Below are 17,336 nucleotides of genomic sequence, written 5' to 3'. Positions count from 1 at the left end.
CTGTTTATATCAGTGGGTGGTGAACCCATAAAAACATCACAGCCCCCTCCATGTGGATGGAGTTTCACTACAGACCAGTGATGGAAATAGATAACTTAATGTGGGGGAAGTTTTAATTGGTAAAAGGGTGATCTCGGATGATAATTTCTTGCATGAACTGAAAGACAACACATTGTAATACAGGCGACTCCTGACAACTGGAGTCAGGGCGGCAGGGTAACCAAAAGGTTACAAGTTCAAATCTCGAGCTGACAAGGTACAAATCTGTTGTTCTGAACAGGCAGAACAACTGTTCCTAGGCTGTCATTGAAAATAAGAAATTGTTCTTAACTTACTTGCCTAGCTAAAAAAAGCATGCATTAAACCAGAGAATGTAGTTATTAAAATGCTATGACCTTGCAATTATTTTTCAAACTCACCTGTTTTGTATTCTGGGGACTTTAGTGAGTAGACTGGAACATGGTTTTATGGACATAATCCGTATTTGTTCCGTACAGTGCAATATTTGTTCCATATAGTGTCCAGGGGCCATACACAAATCTTTTTGACCACTGTAAAAATCCAGCACCAGTTGCTATGACCTAGCTATTTGTTCAATTTACATGTGTTGTTTTCTAGGGACTCTAAGGTGTAGATTGCACCATGTTTTTTTGGAGACACAATCAATATATTTTTTTCTGTACAGTGCAATATTTGTACCATATAGTGTCCATTAAGCTATTTGACCCCAGTAAAAGTCCAGAAACACTTGCTGTGATCTAGCTTGGTTTTTGTTCAAACTCGCCTATCAAGCCATCAAGAGGATTGTGACCTAGTGTGAGAGAGGTGGCAGGAAGCCTCTCAGCCTGCCTTGGTTTGTTTTGTATTGCTGCTTTTGGCATGTCTTTTTGTATTTTTCCCTTTTTGTTTTTATTTAGGTTTTGCCACCATCTGAACAAATAATCATCTGCTTGGACTGGCCTAAGATGGGAGTCCTGACTGAGCTATCCCTGGACCTAAGGTAAGGTTGCTGGCTCCCAGGTACATACATCACCTAGTCGCATACACTTTTACCCCCTAGATATAACGAGTGGAGCCACATCATCAGTAGGCTCGATATTGGTTTCGTAAGATCACAGGCACTTTTCAAACAGGAAGCAGTGAATATGAACTCTGCGATATCCGCCTCCAGCCATTGAAGCAGGAGTTCCTCCTGTTCCTCTTGAATATGTGTGGGCTCTGGGTCAAAAGACAGTGAGGTGATCAGCTGTGGAGTCTGTTTGGAGCAGTTAGTGGAGCTGCTGTTATAAAACAGGTTACATTAGGACTCGGCAAGGACACCGACAGAGAAGATATGTACTCTTTTCTGTTTATTTAACACATGCAGAGACGGCAGAGACCAGAACTAAGAGCTGGAAAATTGTGATAGAAAGCAGGGGATCAGTGCAGTGGAGCTACCAGTGGAGTTGACTCAGCTGCCTCCATGCGCAGGGCTGCAGAGCTAGATATTCGTATGTCTGTCTGCTCCACACTCAATTCCTGTGTGTGCGCCATTTATGAAAAGTCTGCGCATGTACAATAATATTGAGATTGGTACCTGTCCTAAAACTGTTGCAGGCATGAATCCGCATTAAAAACCGCGCCTGGAAAATGTATTCCCTTCACCTTTAATGGTGTCAATAAAGCACTTTATTTGCTGTAAAATTTGGAACTATTCATAATTTGGCTAAGGCAGTTTCTAAAAGAAAGCACAATGGTAATTTTGATCGCATTTCTGTAGAGGTGAGCAGAAGGTTTTAATATTTTGCAGTGACTATCTAAAACATGCATGCTGTTTACAGCAAATGCCTGTTTATGCATTCTGCAAGATTTATTGTATATTCAAAATAATTGAAAAGCAGGGCTAAACGCTACAGCCCACACTTCTATGCAAAAGACAAATTGTTTTTCAATATTTAGTTAATCAAGAGATTATTGGGTTGTATAAAGTAGGAAGTTTACATACACCTTAGCCAAATACTGACAATTCCTGACATTTAATCCTAGTAAAAATTCCCTGTCTTAGGTCAGTTAGGATCACCACTTTATTTGAAGAATGTGAAATGTCAGAATAATACTAGAGAATTAATTATTTAATCTTTTATTCCTTTCATCACATTCCCAGTGGGTCAGATATTTACATACACTCAATTAATATTTGGTAGGCCTTTATACTGTTTAACTTAAAATCAAATCAAATCAAATTTTATTTGTCACATACACATGGTTAGCAGATGTTAATGCGAGTGTAGCGAAATGCTTGTGCTTCTAGTTCCGACAATGCAGTAATAACCAACAAGTAATCTAGCTAACAATTCCAAAACTACTACCTTATAGACACAAGTGTAAGGGGATAAAGAATATGTACATAAAGATATATGAATGAGTGTTGGTACAGAGCGGCATAGGCAAGATACAGTAGATGGTATTGAGTACAGTATATACATATGAGATGAGTATGTAAACAAAGTGGCATAGTTAAAGTGGCTAGTGATACATGTATTACATAAAGATGCAGTAGATGATATAGAGTACAGTATATACGTATACATATGAGATTAATAATGTAGGGTATGTAAACATTATATTAGGTAGCATTGTTTAAAGTGGCTAGTGATATTTTACATTATTTCCCATCAATTCCCATTATTAAAGTGGCTGGAGTTGAGTCAGTGTGTTGGCAGCAGCCACTCAATGTTAGTGGTGGCTGTTAAACAGTCTGATGGCCTTGAGATAGAAGCTGTTTTTCAGTCTCTCAGTCCCAGCTTTGATGCACCTGTACTGACCTCGCCTTCTGGATGATAGCGGGGTGAACAGGCAGTGGCTCGGGTGGTTGTTGTCCTTGATGATCTTTATGGCCTTCCTGTGACATCGGGTGGTGTAGGTGTCCTGGAGGGCAGGTAGTTTGCCCCCGGTGATGCGTTGTGCAGACCTCACTACCCTCTGGAGAGCCTTACGGTTGTGGGCGGAGCAGTTGCCGTACCAGGCGGTGATACAGCCCGACAGGATGCTCTCGATTGTGCATCTGTAGAAGTTTGTGAGTGCTTTTGGTGACAAGCCGAATTTCTTCAGCCTCCTGAGGTTGAAGAGGCGCTGCTGCGCCTTCTCCACGATGCTGTCTGTGTGGGTGGACCAATTCAGTTTGTCTGTGATGTGTTCGCCGAGGAACTTAAAACTTACTACCCTCTCCACTACTGTTCCATCGATGTGGATAGGGGGGTGTTCCCTCTGCTGTTTCCTGAAGTCCACAATCATCTCCTTAGTTTTGTTGACGTTGAGTGTGAGGTTATTTTCCTGACACCACACTCCGAGGGCCCTCATCTCCTCCCTGTAGGCCGTCTAGTCGTTGTTGGTAATCAAGCCTACCACTGTTGTGTCGTCCGCAAACTTGATGATTGAGTTGGAGGCGTGCGTGGCCACACAGTCGTGGGTGAACAGGGAGTACAGGAGAGGGCTCAGAACGCACCCTTGTGGGGCCCCAGTGTTGAGGATCAGCGGGGTGGAGATGTTGTTGCCTACCCTCACCACCTGGGGGAGGCCCGTCAGGAAGTCCAGTACCCAGTTGCACAGGGCGGGGTCGAGACCCAGGGTCTCGAGCTTGATGACGAGCTTGGAGGGCACTATGGGTCAAATGTTTCGGATAGCCTTCCACAAGCTTCCCACAATAAGTTGGGTGAAATTTGGCCCATTCCTCCTGACAGAGCTGGTGTAACTGAGTCAGGTTTGTAGGCCTCCTTGCTCACACACACACTTTCTGTCACGTTCTGACCTTAGTTCTTTTGTTATGTCGTTGTTTTAGTATGGTCAGGGCGTGAGTTGGGTGGGTTGTCTATGTTCCTTTTTCTATGTGGTGTTTTTGTGTTTGGCCTGGTATGGTTCTCAATCAGAGGCAGGTGTCGTTAGTTGTCTCTGATTGAGAATCATATTTACGTGGCCTTTTCCCACCTGTGTGGTGTGGATTTTTATTTTCTGTTTTTTTTTCAGCACCATACAGGACTGTTCGTTTGTCATTTTATTTGTTTTGTTCAGTGTTCAATTACTTTATTAAAAACAATATGAACACTTATCACGCTGCGCATTGGTCCTCACCTTCCATCACAGACGGCCGTTACACTTTCAGTTCTGTCCACATATTTTCTATGGGATTGAGGTCAGGGCTTTGTGATGGCCACTCCAATACCTTGACTTTGTTGTCCTTAAGCCATTTTGCCACAACTTTGGAAGTATGCTTGGGGTCATTGTCCATTTGGAAGACCGATTTGCTACCAAGCCTAAAGTTCTTGACTGACGTCTGGAGATGCTGCTCTCTTGCTGGTACCTCTCTTGGCATGCATTTTTTTCTTGCACTTTTTGCAATATACAAATTAGAATAAAAGCGATCAAAGTTCATTCGAGTTGCCTATTCCTTAATTCTCCTGGCCCTCCAAAAAAAACTAATGTGAAAAAATAGATTATCATAGTTGATTTGGGTTGGGCCAGCTTGGGTTTATGGTTGGAACACTTTCTATTGTCTCTTTCCCTCAGCTCTGATAGACATGACTCTGCAATTCTCACCTCTCCAGCGTTGCACTTCATTTTATTTCCTTCCTAGAATCATAGCCGTGCGAAGGGGGTTCTGGAGGAGCTGCAGCACCCCTGAATGTTTTTAAATAAGTTGTCCAAAGGTATAGAATTACAGCTGTCCAGAAAGAAATTAAATAATTCTGAACATCCTACAACACCACGAGGCCTATAATGTAGCCTCCGAGGATCAAAAGTTTCTTTAAAAAAAATAGCCTAGCCGTGGATTGATTGTGGGTAGTCCAATAACAAGACATAGCCTACAGTCGGGAACGCGCGAAAAATCTGTCAGTGAACAGCATGCAGACAAAACAGGCCTTTTCACAATATTTCAAATATAATTGCGGAAAAACACAGGTTGGAAAGCAAATAGCTCCTGCTGAAAAGAAAAGACTCATCTGTCTGCTGTAGTCTACCAAAATATTTGATCAACTTTCAAATATTGTTTTACTAAGAAGCAGGGGCTCAACTTTGGTTTTAGAAGTGGGGGGCATAATATATATAAAAATGGTCAGATAAACGCTCCAAACACCCTACCCGACCGCTCGGTGGCGTCCGCATGGTCCTAAAGCACACCGTTGCCTGTTTGTATCACATTCCAATGATGAAACTGGGGGGGACAAAAAAGCAATTTCTAAAGGTGGGGGGGACATGTCCCCCCATGTCCTCAGCGAAAGTTGTGCCACTGCAAAGAAGTAGCCTTTAACAAGAAAGACTTTTGGCAAGAACACATTGGCCATCACCAAGTGAGTGAGCTGCTCATCATTGGGTGAATCAGTGCAAGTGGAAAGCATTTTTAGGACTATAATTTCCTCCTAATATTGTAGCCTACAACACACATAGGCTTAGGCTATTGATGGATTCAAGACAAGGTCAAAACCCAGAGAGGAAGCTAGCAGTGCCACCAAGTCTCTCAATACAGGCTTCAGGGGCCTCATTTATAAACTGTCCTTGCATACAAAATATACCTCAAATTGTGCATGCGCCAGATTTCATGCTAAAATTGGCATTTATAAAAATGTATCATGACATTAGAATATGCTCACCTTAATTTCACCGCTTGTGGTTAAAATATTGTATTGCAAGCTGGCAAGTAAGTATTCTGTGCAAATGGGGGATTTGATAAAAAATAAGTTAATTCGTAAAAAACAAAACAGGAAAACATACGAACAAGAATGCAGCCATTTGTCATTAGTGAGAACAGATTAAATCTCTCTGTTTGATTTTCTGAATCTAAAATATAGAAATAGTATTTTTCCTATTTCTTTTATTTTCATAACCATTGCAGAATTGCAGAATTACATTCCTCACCTTTTCTGGCCATGATGGGTTCATCTTCCTGAAGTAGCCATACAACAAATGGCCATGCATATGCATCTCTCATTTAATTGGACCTATACTCTCTGGGGTTCTCTCTGGTAGCTGTGTTGCCTGGGTCAGCTGTAATATTCTCATAGGAATCAGCAGCTCCAGGGCCTGGCAGAAGAGTTGCATAGCCTATAAATAATCTGGTCTGGGTGTAACGGTTGTCGTATGAAGGAGAGGACCAAAGCGCAGCTTGGTCAGTGTTCATCTCTAATAAGAATAGTGAACACTGAAACAAAAACAATAAAACGACAACCGAACAGTCCTGAACGGTGAAATAAAACACAGAACAGAAAATAATTACCCACAACTCAAAAGTGAAACCAGGCTACCTAAGTATGGTTCTTAATCAGGGACAACGATTGACAGCTGCCTCTGATTGAGAACCATACCAGGCCAAACACAGAAATCCTAAATTATAGAAAAAGGAACATAGACTGCCCACCCCAACTCACGCCCTGACCATACTAAAACAAAGACAAAACAAAGGAACTAAGGTCAGAACGTGACACTGGGTAGCAGTCTTTCTCATGAACGTTCCATTCCTTGCCACTGCTGTCATTTGCCAAAGACAATATGCATAGCGCGGGAAGTAGGGGCACAGAAAAAAACCTTTATTACTCCGGTATGAGCGGAGACAAATACTCATCAGACCAAAATTCCCCCTCAATCCCAGCTTCAGTTGCATGGCATTAAGGACTCTAAAGAAACACAAAATTGTCAGATGCCGTCATTCCTCACACATATGATGATCATCCTGATTTGCTTAAATTTAAAGAATGTTATAATCATTTCCATTATATTATGGAATCCAGACAGGCTACTTTAGGAAACTTTCTGAATGGACATAAATAATATTAGGTCATTGTCACGCCCTGGCCATAGAGAAGCTTTTTATTCTCTATTTTGGTTAGGCCAGGGTGTGACTAGGGTGGGCATCTATGTCCTTTTTTCTATGTTTTGTATTTCTATGTATTTCTATGTCTTGGCCTGGTATGGTTCTCAATCAGGGACAGCTGTCTATCGTTGGTTCTCAATCAGAGACATACTTAGGTACCCTTTTCCCCCACCTGTTTTGTGGGAAGTTAACTTTGACTTTGTTCAGGGCACATAGCCCAAAGCTTCACGGTTTGGTTTTGTTCTTTGTTTTGTCGGCATCATTTTTAAATAAAGAAAATGTACGCTTACCATGCTGCACCATGGTCCAGTCCTTCAGCCATCCGTGACACTAATTACACACACACACACACAAACCCAAACCATAAAAGAACAGCTGGTGCACAATATCTTATTTCTATATTTTATTTAAAAAATTTGACCCCCTTTTTCTCCCCAATTTCGTGGTATCCAATTGTTAGTAGCTACTATCTTGTCTCATCGCTACATGGGCTTGGGAGAGACGAAGGTTGAAAGTCATGCGTCCTCCGATACACAACCCAACCAAGCCGCACTGCTTCTTAACACAGCGCGCATCCAACCCGAAAGCCAGCCACACCAATGTGTAGGAGGAAACACCATGCACCTGGTTAGCGCGCACTGCGCCCGGCCCGCCACAGGAGTTGCTGGTGCGCGATGAGACAAGGATATCCCTACCGGCCAAGCCCTCCCTAACCCGGACGACACTATGCCAATTGTGCGTCGCCCCACGGACCTCCCGGTCGCGGCCGGTTACGACAGAGCCTGGGCGCGAACCCAGAGTCTCTGGTGACACAGCTGGTGCTGGTGCACGATATCTAACGAAGTCTTGAGGTTTTGCTCGCCTGAGTTAGAGTATCTCATGATAAGCTGTAGACCACACTATCTAACCAGGGTTTTTTTATCTGTATTTTTCGTAGTTGTCTACATACCTCCACAGACTGAGGCAGGCACTAAAACCGCACTCAATGAGCTCTATTCCACCATAAGCAAACACGAAAATGCTCACCCAGAGGCGACGTTCCTAGTGGCCGGGGAATTTAATGCAGGGAAACTTAAATTGGTCTTACCAAATTTCTATCAGCAAAAAAAAAAACTCTGGACCACTTTTACCCCACACACAGAGATGCATACAAATCTCTCCGTTACCCTCCATTTGGCAAATCTGACCATAATTCTATCCTCCTGATTCCTGCTTACAAGCAAAAATTTAAGCAGGGAGCACCAGTGACTCGAGACCTGGTAATGTGGTGCCAGGACAACAACCTCTCCCTCATCGTGATCAAGACAAAGGAGATGATTGTGGACTACAGGAAAAAGAGGACCAAGCACGCCCCCATTCTCATCCACAGGGTTGTAGTGGAGCAGGTTGAGAGCTTCAAGTTCCTTGGTGTCCACATCACCAACAAACTGGTCCAAGCACACCAAGACAGTTGTGAAGAGGGCACGACAAAACCTATTCCCCCTCAGGAGACTGAAAAGACTTGGAATGGGTCCTCAGATCCTCAAAAGGTTCTACAGCTGCACCTTCGAGAGCATCCTAACTGGTTGCATCACTGCCTGGTATGGCAACTGCTCTACAGAGGGTTGTGTGGGTAGTGTGTACGGCCCAGTACAACAAAGCTTCCTGCCATCCAGGACCTCTATACCAGGCGGTGTCAGAGAAAGGCCCTAAAAAGGGTCAAAGACTCCAGCCAACATAGTCATAGACCGTTTTCTCTGCTACTGCATGGCAGGCGGTACCCGGAATGCCAAGTCTAGGTCCAAGAGGCTTCTAAACAGCTTCTACCTCCAAGCGATAAGACTCCTGAACATCTAATCAATGGCTACCCAGACTATTTGCATTGCCCCCCCCTCCCCTCTTTTACACCGCTACTACTCTCTGCTGTTATCATCTATGGATAGTCACTTCAATAACTCTACCTACATGTACAGTTGAAGTCGGAAGTTTACATACACTTAGGATGGAGTCATTAAAACTCGTTTTTCAACCACTCCACAAATTTCTTGTTAACAAACTATAGTTTTGGCAAGTCGGTTAGGACATCTACTTTGTGCATGACACAAGTAATTTATCCAACAATTGTTTACAGACAGATTATGTCACTTATAATTCACTGTATCACAATTCCAGTGGGTCAGAAGTTTACATACACTGAGTTGACTGTGCCTTTAAACAGCTTGGAAAATTCCAGAAAATGATGTCATAGCTTTAGAAGCTTCTGATAGGCTAATTGACATAATTTGAGTCAATTGGAGGTGTACCATTGGATATATTTCAAGGCCTACCTTCAAACTCAGTGCCTCTTTGCTTGACATCATGGGAAATCAAAAGAAATCAGCCAAGACCTCAGACAAAAAATGTTTGTCCTCAAGTCTGGTTCATCCTTGGGAGCAATTTCCAAATGCCTGAAGGTACCACGTTCATCTGTACAAACAATAGTATGCAAGTATAAACACCATGGAACCACGCAGCCGTCATACAGCTCAGGAAGGAGACACGTTCTGTCTCCTAGAGATGAACGTACTTTGGTGTGAAAAGTGCAATCAATCACAGAACAACAGCAAGGGACCTTGTGAAGATGCTGGAGGAAAAAGGTACAAAAGTATCTATATCCACAGTAAAACGAGTCCTATATCGACATAACCTGAAAGGCCACTCAGGAAGGAAGAAGCCACTGCTCCTAAACCGACATAAAAAGCCAGACTCTGACTTGTAACTGCACATGGGGACAAAGATCGTACTTTTGAGAGAATTGTCCTCTGGTCTGATGAAACAAAAATAGAACTGTTTGGCCATAATGACCATCATTATGTTTGGAGGAAAAAGGGGGATGCTTGCAAGCCAAAGAACACCATCCCAACCGTGAAGCACGGGGGTGGCAGCATCATGTTGAAGGGGTGCTTTGCTGTAGGATGGACTGGTGCACTTCACAAAATACAGTGCCTTGCGAAAGTATTCGGCCCCCTTGAACTTTGCGACCTTTTGCCACATTTCAGGCTTCAAACATAAAGATATAAAACTGTATTTTTTTGTGAAGAATCAACAACAAGTGGGACACAATCATGATGTGGAACGACATTTATTGGATATTTCAAACTTTTTTAACAAATCAAAAACTGAAAAATTGGGCGTGCAAAATTATTCAGCCCCTTTACTTTCAGTGCAGCAAACTCTCTCTAGAAGTTCAGTGAGGATCTCTGAATGATCCAATGTTGACCTAAATGACTAATGATGATAAATACAATCCACCTGTGTGTAATCAAGTCTCCGTATAAATGCACCTGCACTGTGATAGTCTCAGAGGTCCGTTAAAAGCGCAGAGAGAATCATGAAGAACAAGGAACACACCAGGCAGGTCCGAGATACTGTTGTGAAGAAGTTTAAAGCCGGATTTGGATACAAAAAGATTTCCCAAGCTTTAAACATCCCAAGGAGCACTGTGCAAGCGATAATATTGAAATGGAAGGAGTATCAGACCACTGCAAATCTACCAAGACCTGGCCGTCCCTCTAAACTTTCAGCTCATACAAGGAGAAGACTGATCAGAGATGCAGCCAAGAGGCCCATGATCACTCTGGATGAACTGCAGAGATCTACAGCTGAGGTGGGAGACTCTGTCCATAGGACAACAATCAGTCGTATATTGCACAAATCTGGCCTTTATGGAAGAGTGGCAAGAAGAAAGCCATTTCTTAAAAGATATCCATAAAAAGTGTCGGTTAAAGTTTGCCACAAGCCACCTGGGAGACACACCAAACATGTGGAAGAAGGTGCTCTGGTCAGATGAAACCAAAATTGAACTTTTTGGCAACAATGCAAAACGTTATGTTTGGCGTAAAAGCAACACACCATCCCCACTGTCAAACATGGTGGTGGCAGCATCATGGTTTGGGCCTGCTTTTCTTCAGCAGGGACAGGGAAGATGGTTAAAATTGATGGGAAGATGGATGGAGCCAAATACAGGACCATTCTGGAAGAAAACCTGATGGAGTCTGCAAAAGACCTGAGACTGGGACGGAGATTTGTCTTCCAACAAGACAATGATCCAAAACATAAAGCAAAATCTACAATGGAATGGTTCAAAAATAAACATATCCAGGTGTTAGAATGGCCAAGTCAAAGTCCAGACCTGAATCCAATCGAGATTCTGTGGAAAGAACTGAAAACTGCTGTTCACAAATGCTCTCCATCCAACCTCACTGAGCTCGAGCTGTTTTGCAAGGAGGAATGGGAAAACATTTCAGTCTCTCGATGTGCAAAACTGATAGAGACATACCCCAAGCGACTTACAGCTGTAATCGCAGCAAAAGGTGGCGCTACAAAGTATTAACTTAAGGGGGCTGAATAATTTTGCACGCCCAATTTTTCAGTTTTTGATTTGTTAAAAAAGTTTGAAATATCCAATAAATGTCGTTCCACATCATGATTGTGTCCCACTTGTTGTTGATTCTTCACAAAAAAATACAGTTTTATATCTTTATGTTTGAAGCCTGAAATGTGGCAAAAGGTCGCAAAGTTCAAGGGGGCCGAATACTTTCGCAAGGCACTGTAGATGCCATCATGAGGCAGGACAATGTGAATCTATTGAAGCAGCATCTCAAGACATCAGTCAAGAAGTTAAAGCTTGGTTGCAAATTAGTCTTCCAAATGGACAATGACCCCAAGCATACTTCCAAAGTTGTGGCAAAATGGCTTAAGGACAACAAAGTCAAAGTATTGGAGTGGCCATCACAAAGCCCTGACCTCAATCCCATAGAAAATGTGTGGGCAGAACTGAAAATGTGTGTGCGAGCAAAGAGGCCTACAAAACTGACTCAGTTACACCAGCTCTGTCAGGAGGAATGGGCCAAAATTCACCCAACTTATTGTGGGAAGCTTGTGGAAGGCTACCCGAAACGTTTGACCCAAGTTAAACAATGTAAAGGTAATGCTACCAAATACTAATTGAGTGTATGTAAACTTTTGACCCACTGGGAATGTGATGAAAGAAATAAAAGATTACATAAATAATTGTCTCTACTATTATTCTGACATTTCACATTCTTAAAATAAAGTGGTCATCCTAACTGACCAAAGACAGGGAATTTTTACTAGGATTAAATGTCTGGAACTGTGAAAAACTAAGTTTAAATGTATTTGGCTAAGGTGTACAGTGGGGCAAAAAAGTATTTAGTCAGCCACCAATTGTGCAAGTTCTCCCACTTAAAAATATGAGAGAGGCCTGTAATTGTCATCATATGTACACTTCAACTATGACAGACAAAATGAGAAAAAAAATCAAGAAAATCACATTGTAGGATTTTTTATGAATTTATTTGCAAATTATGGTGGAAAATAAGTATTTGGTCACCTACAAACAAGCAAGATTTCTGGCTCTCACAGACCTGTAACTTCTTCTTTAAGAGGCTCCTCTGTCCTCCACTGTATTAATGGCACCTGTTTGAACTTGTTATCAGTATAAAAGACACCTGTCCACAACCTCAAATAGTCACACTCCAAACTCAACTATGGCCAAGACCAAAGAGCTGTCAAAGGACACCAGAAACAAAATTGTAGACCTGCACCAGGCTGGGAAGACTGAATCTGCAATAGGTAAGCAGCTTGGTTGGAAGAAATCAATTGTGGGAGCAATTATTAGGAAATGGAAGACATACAAGACCACTGATAATCTCCCTCGATCTGGGGCAAGATCTCACCACGTGGGGTCAAAATGATCACAAGAACAGTGAGCAAAAATCCCAGAACCACACGGGGGGACCTAAATGATAGATAGACCTAGATGAAAATTACAGGCCTCTCTCATCTTTTTAAGTGGGAGAACTTGCACAATTGGCAGCTGACTAAATACTTTTTTGCCCCACTGTATGTAAAACTTCCAACTTCAACTGTACATATTACCTCAATTAACTTGACTAACCCGTGCCCCCGCACATTGACTCTGTACCGGTACCCCTCTGTATATAGTCTCGCTATTGTTATTTTACTGCTGCTCTTTAGTTACTTGTTACTTTTATGTCTTATTCTTATTTTAAATTTTTAACTGCATTTTTGGTTAGGGGCTCGTAAATAAGCATTTCACTGTATTAAACACGTTGTATTCGGTGCATGTGACTAATACGATTTGATTTGACCCACCAATCAAAGCCAACAGCGCATCTCAGACACACACAAATCCCATTTCTCCTTTCCTATACATTTTTCAAGACCTAGGCACACCTTCAAATGTTGTCATCAGAAAGTAGTCCGAGGCTACATAATGTTAAACAGCCGTTGTTCTAAGATTACAGGTGTCCCTCAATCCAGTCTAACTGACCTGTTTAACAAGCATGTAAGAGTCTACCTCTATTTTGGGGGACCCCTCTCACCCCCTGTAACAGAGGTTCCAGCTGCTGTCCTCGGGGCATCAGTTCAGAGTGTCTAGCCTGAGGACCGCCAGAGCTTGTGGCTCCATTGTCATGAAGGCTATAGCTGCCATCAATGGTCTCTTCCTGTAGCTCTCACCTGTTGCTGGTAGTGCAATGTGTATAGCCCTATCTGACTGGCCTACGGTCATGTACATATGTTTCTGTATGTGTATATATAAATATATACACTGCTCAAAAAAATAAAGGGTACACTTAAACAACACAATGTAACTCCAAGTCAATCACACTTCTGTGAAATCAAACTGTCCACTTAGAAAGCAACACTGATTGACAATAAATTTAACATGCTGTTGTGCAAATGGAATAGACAACAGGTGGAAATTATAGGCAATTAGCAAGACACCCCCAATGAAGGAGTGGTTCTGCAATTGGGGACCACAGACCACTTCTCAGTTCCTATGCTTCCTGGCTGATGTTTAGGTCACTTTTGAATGCTGGTGGTGCTTTCACTCTAGTGGTAGCATGAGACGGATTCTACAACCCACACAAGTGGCTCAGGACGTGCAGCTCATCCAGGATGGCACATCAATGCGAGCTGTGGCAAGAAGGTTTGCTGTGTCTGTCAGCGTAGTGTCCAGAGCATGGAGGCGCTACCAGGAGACAGGCCAGTACATCAGGAGACGTGGAGGAGGCCGTAGGAGGGCAACAACCCAGCAGCAGGACCGCTACCTCCGCCTTTGTGCAAGGAGGAGCACTGCCAGAGCCCTGCAAAATGACCTCCAGCAGGCCACAAATGTGCATGTGTCTGCTCAAACGGTCAGAAACAGACTCCATGAGGGTGGTATGAGGGCCCGACGTCCACATGTGGGGGTTGTGCTTACAGCCCAACATCGTGCAGGACGTTTTTCATTTGCCAGAGAACACCAAGATTGGCAAATTCGCCACTGGCGCCCTGTGCTCTTCACAGATGAAAGCAGGTTCACACTGAGCACATGTGACAGACGTGACAGAGTCTGGAGACGCCGTGGAGAACGTTCTGCTGCCTGCAACATCCTCCAGCATGACCGGTTTGGCGGTGGGTCAGTCATGGTGTGGGGTGGCATTTCTTTGGGGGGCCGCACACTCCATGTGCTCGCCAGAGGTAGCCTGACTGCCATTAGGTACCGAGATGAGATCCTCAGACCCCTTGTGAGACCATATGCTGGTGCGGTTGGCCCTGGGTTCCTCCTAATGCAAGACAATGTGGCTGGAGTGTGTCAGCAGTTCCTGCAAGAGGAAGGCATTGATGCTATGGACTGGCCTGCCCGTTCCCCAGACCTGAATCCAATTGAGCACATCTGAGACATCATGTCTCGCTCCATCCACCAACGCCACGTTGCACCACAGACTGTCCAGGAGTTGGCGAATGCTTTAGTCCAGGTCTGGGAGGAGATCCCTCAGGAGACCATCCGCCACCTCATCAGGAGCATGCCCAGGCATTGTAGGGAGATCATACAGGCACGTGGAGGCCACACACACTGCTGAGCCTCATTTTGACTTGTTTTAAGGACATTACATCAAAGTTGGATCAGCCTGTAGTGTGGTTTTCCACTTTAATTTTGAGTGTGACTCCAAATCCAGACCTCCATAGGTTGATAAATTTGATTTCCATTGATCATTTTTGTGTGATTTTGTTGTCAGCACATTCAACTATGTAAAGAAAAAAGTATTTAATAAGAATATTTCATTCATTCAGATCTAGGATGTGTTATTTTAGTGTTCCCTTTATTTTTTTGAGCAGTGTATATTTAATGTATATCTCTATATTCTAGGTTTTTTAATCTTAAACCTTGTCGATGGATATTTACTGTGTGCATGTTTTTTTTATGTATGTAAACATATTTTTACAGTATACAAGAATTGCCCTTCGGGGAGAATAAAGATGTATTGAATTTAATTACAGTAGTGGCTTCCTTTCCTCTTTGCCATAGCCACTGCCCTAGCCTGAAAGCGGGGTTGCTTCGTACGCATACAGTCCACACTCAAGGTTTCCAAACGGCCAAAACATTAAATGAGATCCAGGGATATGGTGCAACAAAAAGGTTTATTCTTGTCATATCTAACAATAAAAAATGATTCTCCAATCAACTTAAAGCATAGATTAATTGACATGGAAAATGCATAATATGACCTGTTTGTATGTCTGTATTGTCAAAAGACTATACCGCTCCAGCGTCTAGCTAGGACTCCTCCCCCCGAAGGACCAACTTCCTGCCTTTATCCTAACACATCTCAATCAGGTAAATCATAAAGGTACGTACCTAATATTTCATCATATACATATTACACAAACGTGCATGGAGCTCTGTATGTTCTGTCTTTTACACAAATCTGTCCAAATTGGCTCTAACAAAGTGTATTCCTGTCCCTGCCAAAGGTGTATATGAAAGTCAGTACCCTATCTAGTGATGTGGTTGGTGGTGACTCTATTCCTGTTTTTAGAGAATGTAGGAGAAAGTTACTCTTGCAATGTCCTTATAATTGCCTACAGTGTGTGTGTGTGTGTGTGTGTGTGTGTGTGTGTCCAGCTTCATCCCTCAGTTGACCAAATAAAGTGATACTCAGGCTGTTGATATTACAGATTGTGCCTTTAACTAAATTCAATACAAGTGTGAATTCCTATTAAAGTTCTATTCAAAAGTAAACTAAGATATAGCCTGCTGATGTTCATTTTGATGCCAAATTTTAAAGGTGCAGTGCAGTCAACATTCTGTTTTTATGTATTTTATATCATATTGTTCAACAGATGATGAAACTAAAACTGATCAGTGTTATTTCCTGATAGTTGCTGGTTGAAAATACAATCTACACAGGACCTTCTAATCAGCAGGTTTGCATAGATGGGAGTTTCAGCTTTCCGTGGTGACATCACCATGCAGTAAATTGATTAACAGACCAATAACAAAGTGAGTTCCAAACCTCTGACAGCTAGTTTTCAGTTTTCCCCTCCCCACTCAGACCACTCCCAGACAGTCCTAGCAAAATTCTTGCTTGAGAATATATTTTTGCTAAAAAGCTATTTTTTTCAATTTGAATGGAAATCTATTAAAGTAAGGTACTTAATTGTTACCCAGAAATGTTTTGATATTGATATTAAAACATCTGCATCTGGCCTTTAAGCAATTAAAAAAAAAAAAATGTAAAGGGTCAATCTGATATTCAAACTATAACAAAGTAAGCTTCCGGCCACTTTTTGGGGAAACAGCTGAGTGATGGGTCCTGAGAAATGCAAGCATGCTCAAATTCATATACTCTTCAAGAACCAATGGCTATGTGTTTGCAAAATTGTTACACATGAGAAACTAAATAATTCATGTAATCATCATGTTTGATTGAGCATTGGACAGAGCATAGGCCCGCACGTTTAACACGATAGAAAAGCTGGGTCAGCACACACACACGCACACACACACACACATCAAAGGATAACACAGTTTATGTATTCTTGGAACGTCACAGTCTGATTTGGAGGCACAGTTTACATCCCCAGTAAAGGCTTATTTCTCGTGCAATTTTGGGCAAGAGGGCTGGGCAAGAGGGCTCCCTGCGGGTTTATGACCTGACCTGCTGTCTTTGTGTGGGCCAAACTTGTCCTATGCTGTTCATTGAATGTGATATATTCTGTGATATGGCTTCTAGCTTGTCTCATGCACTTCTGAAAGCAGCCAGTAGATGGAGATATAAACAATTTTGTGTCTAGGAAAAAAGTGCCAATGACATTTTACATTTTTGTATTTTATTTAACCTTTATTTCACTAGGCAAGTCAGTTAGGAACAAATTCTTATTTACAATGACGGCCAAACCCTAACCCAGACGACGCTGGACCAATTGTTCGCCGCCCTATGGGACTTCAAATCAAATCAAAGTGCATTTGTCACGTGGGTCGAATACAACAGGTGTAGTAGACCTTACAGTGAAATGCTTACTTACAGGCTCTAACCAATGGTGCAAAAAATGTATTAGGTGAACAATAGGTAGGTAAAGAAATAAAATTACAGTAAAAAGACAGGCTATAAAAGTAGCGAGGCTACATACAGACATCGGTTATTCAGGCTGATTGAGGTAGTAT

The sequence above is a fragment of the Oncorhynchus clarkii genome, chromosome 13 (genome assembly GCF_045791955.1).
Source record: "Oncorhynchus clarkii lewisi isolate Uvic-CL-2024 chromosome 13, UVic_Ocla_1.0, whole genome shotgun sequence".
Taxonomy (NCBI): Eukaryota; Metazoa; Chordata; class Actinopteri; order Salmoniformes; family Salmonidae; genus Oncorhynchus; species Oncorhynchus clarkii.
The sequence above is the reverse complement of the archived record's forward strand: the minus strand, read 5'-3'. Positions refer to the sequence as shown.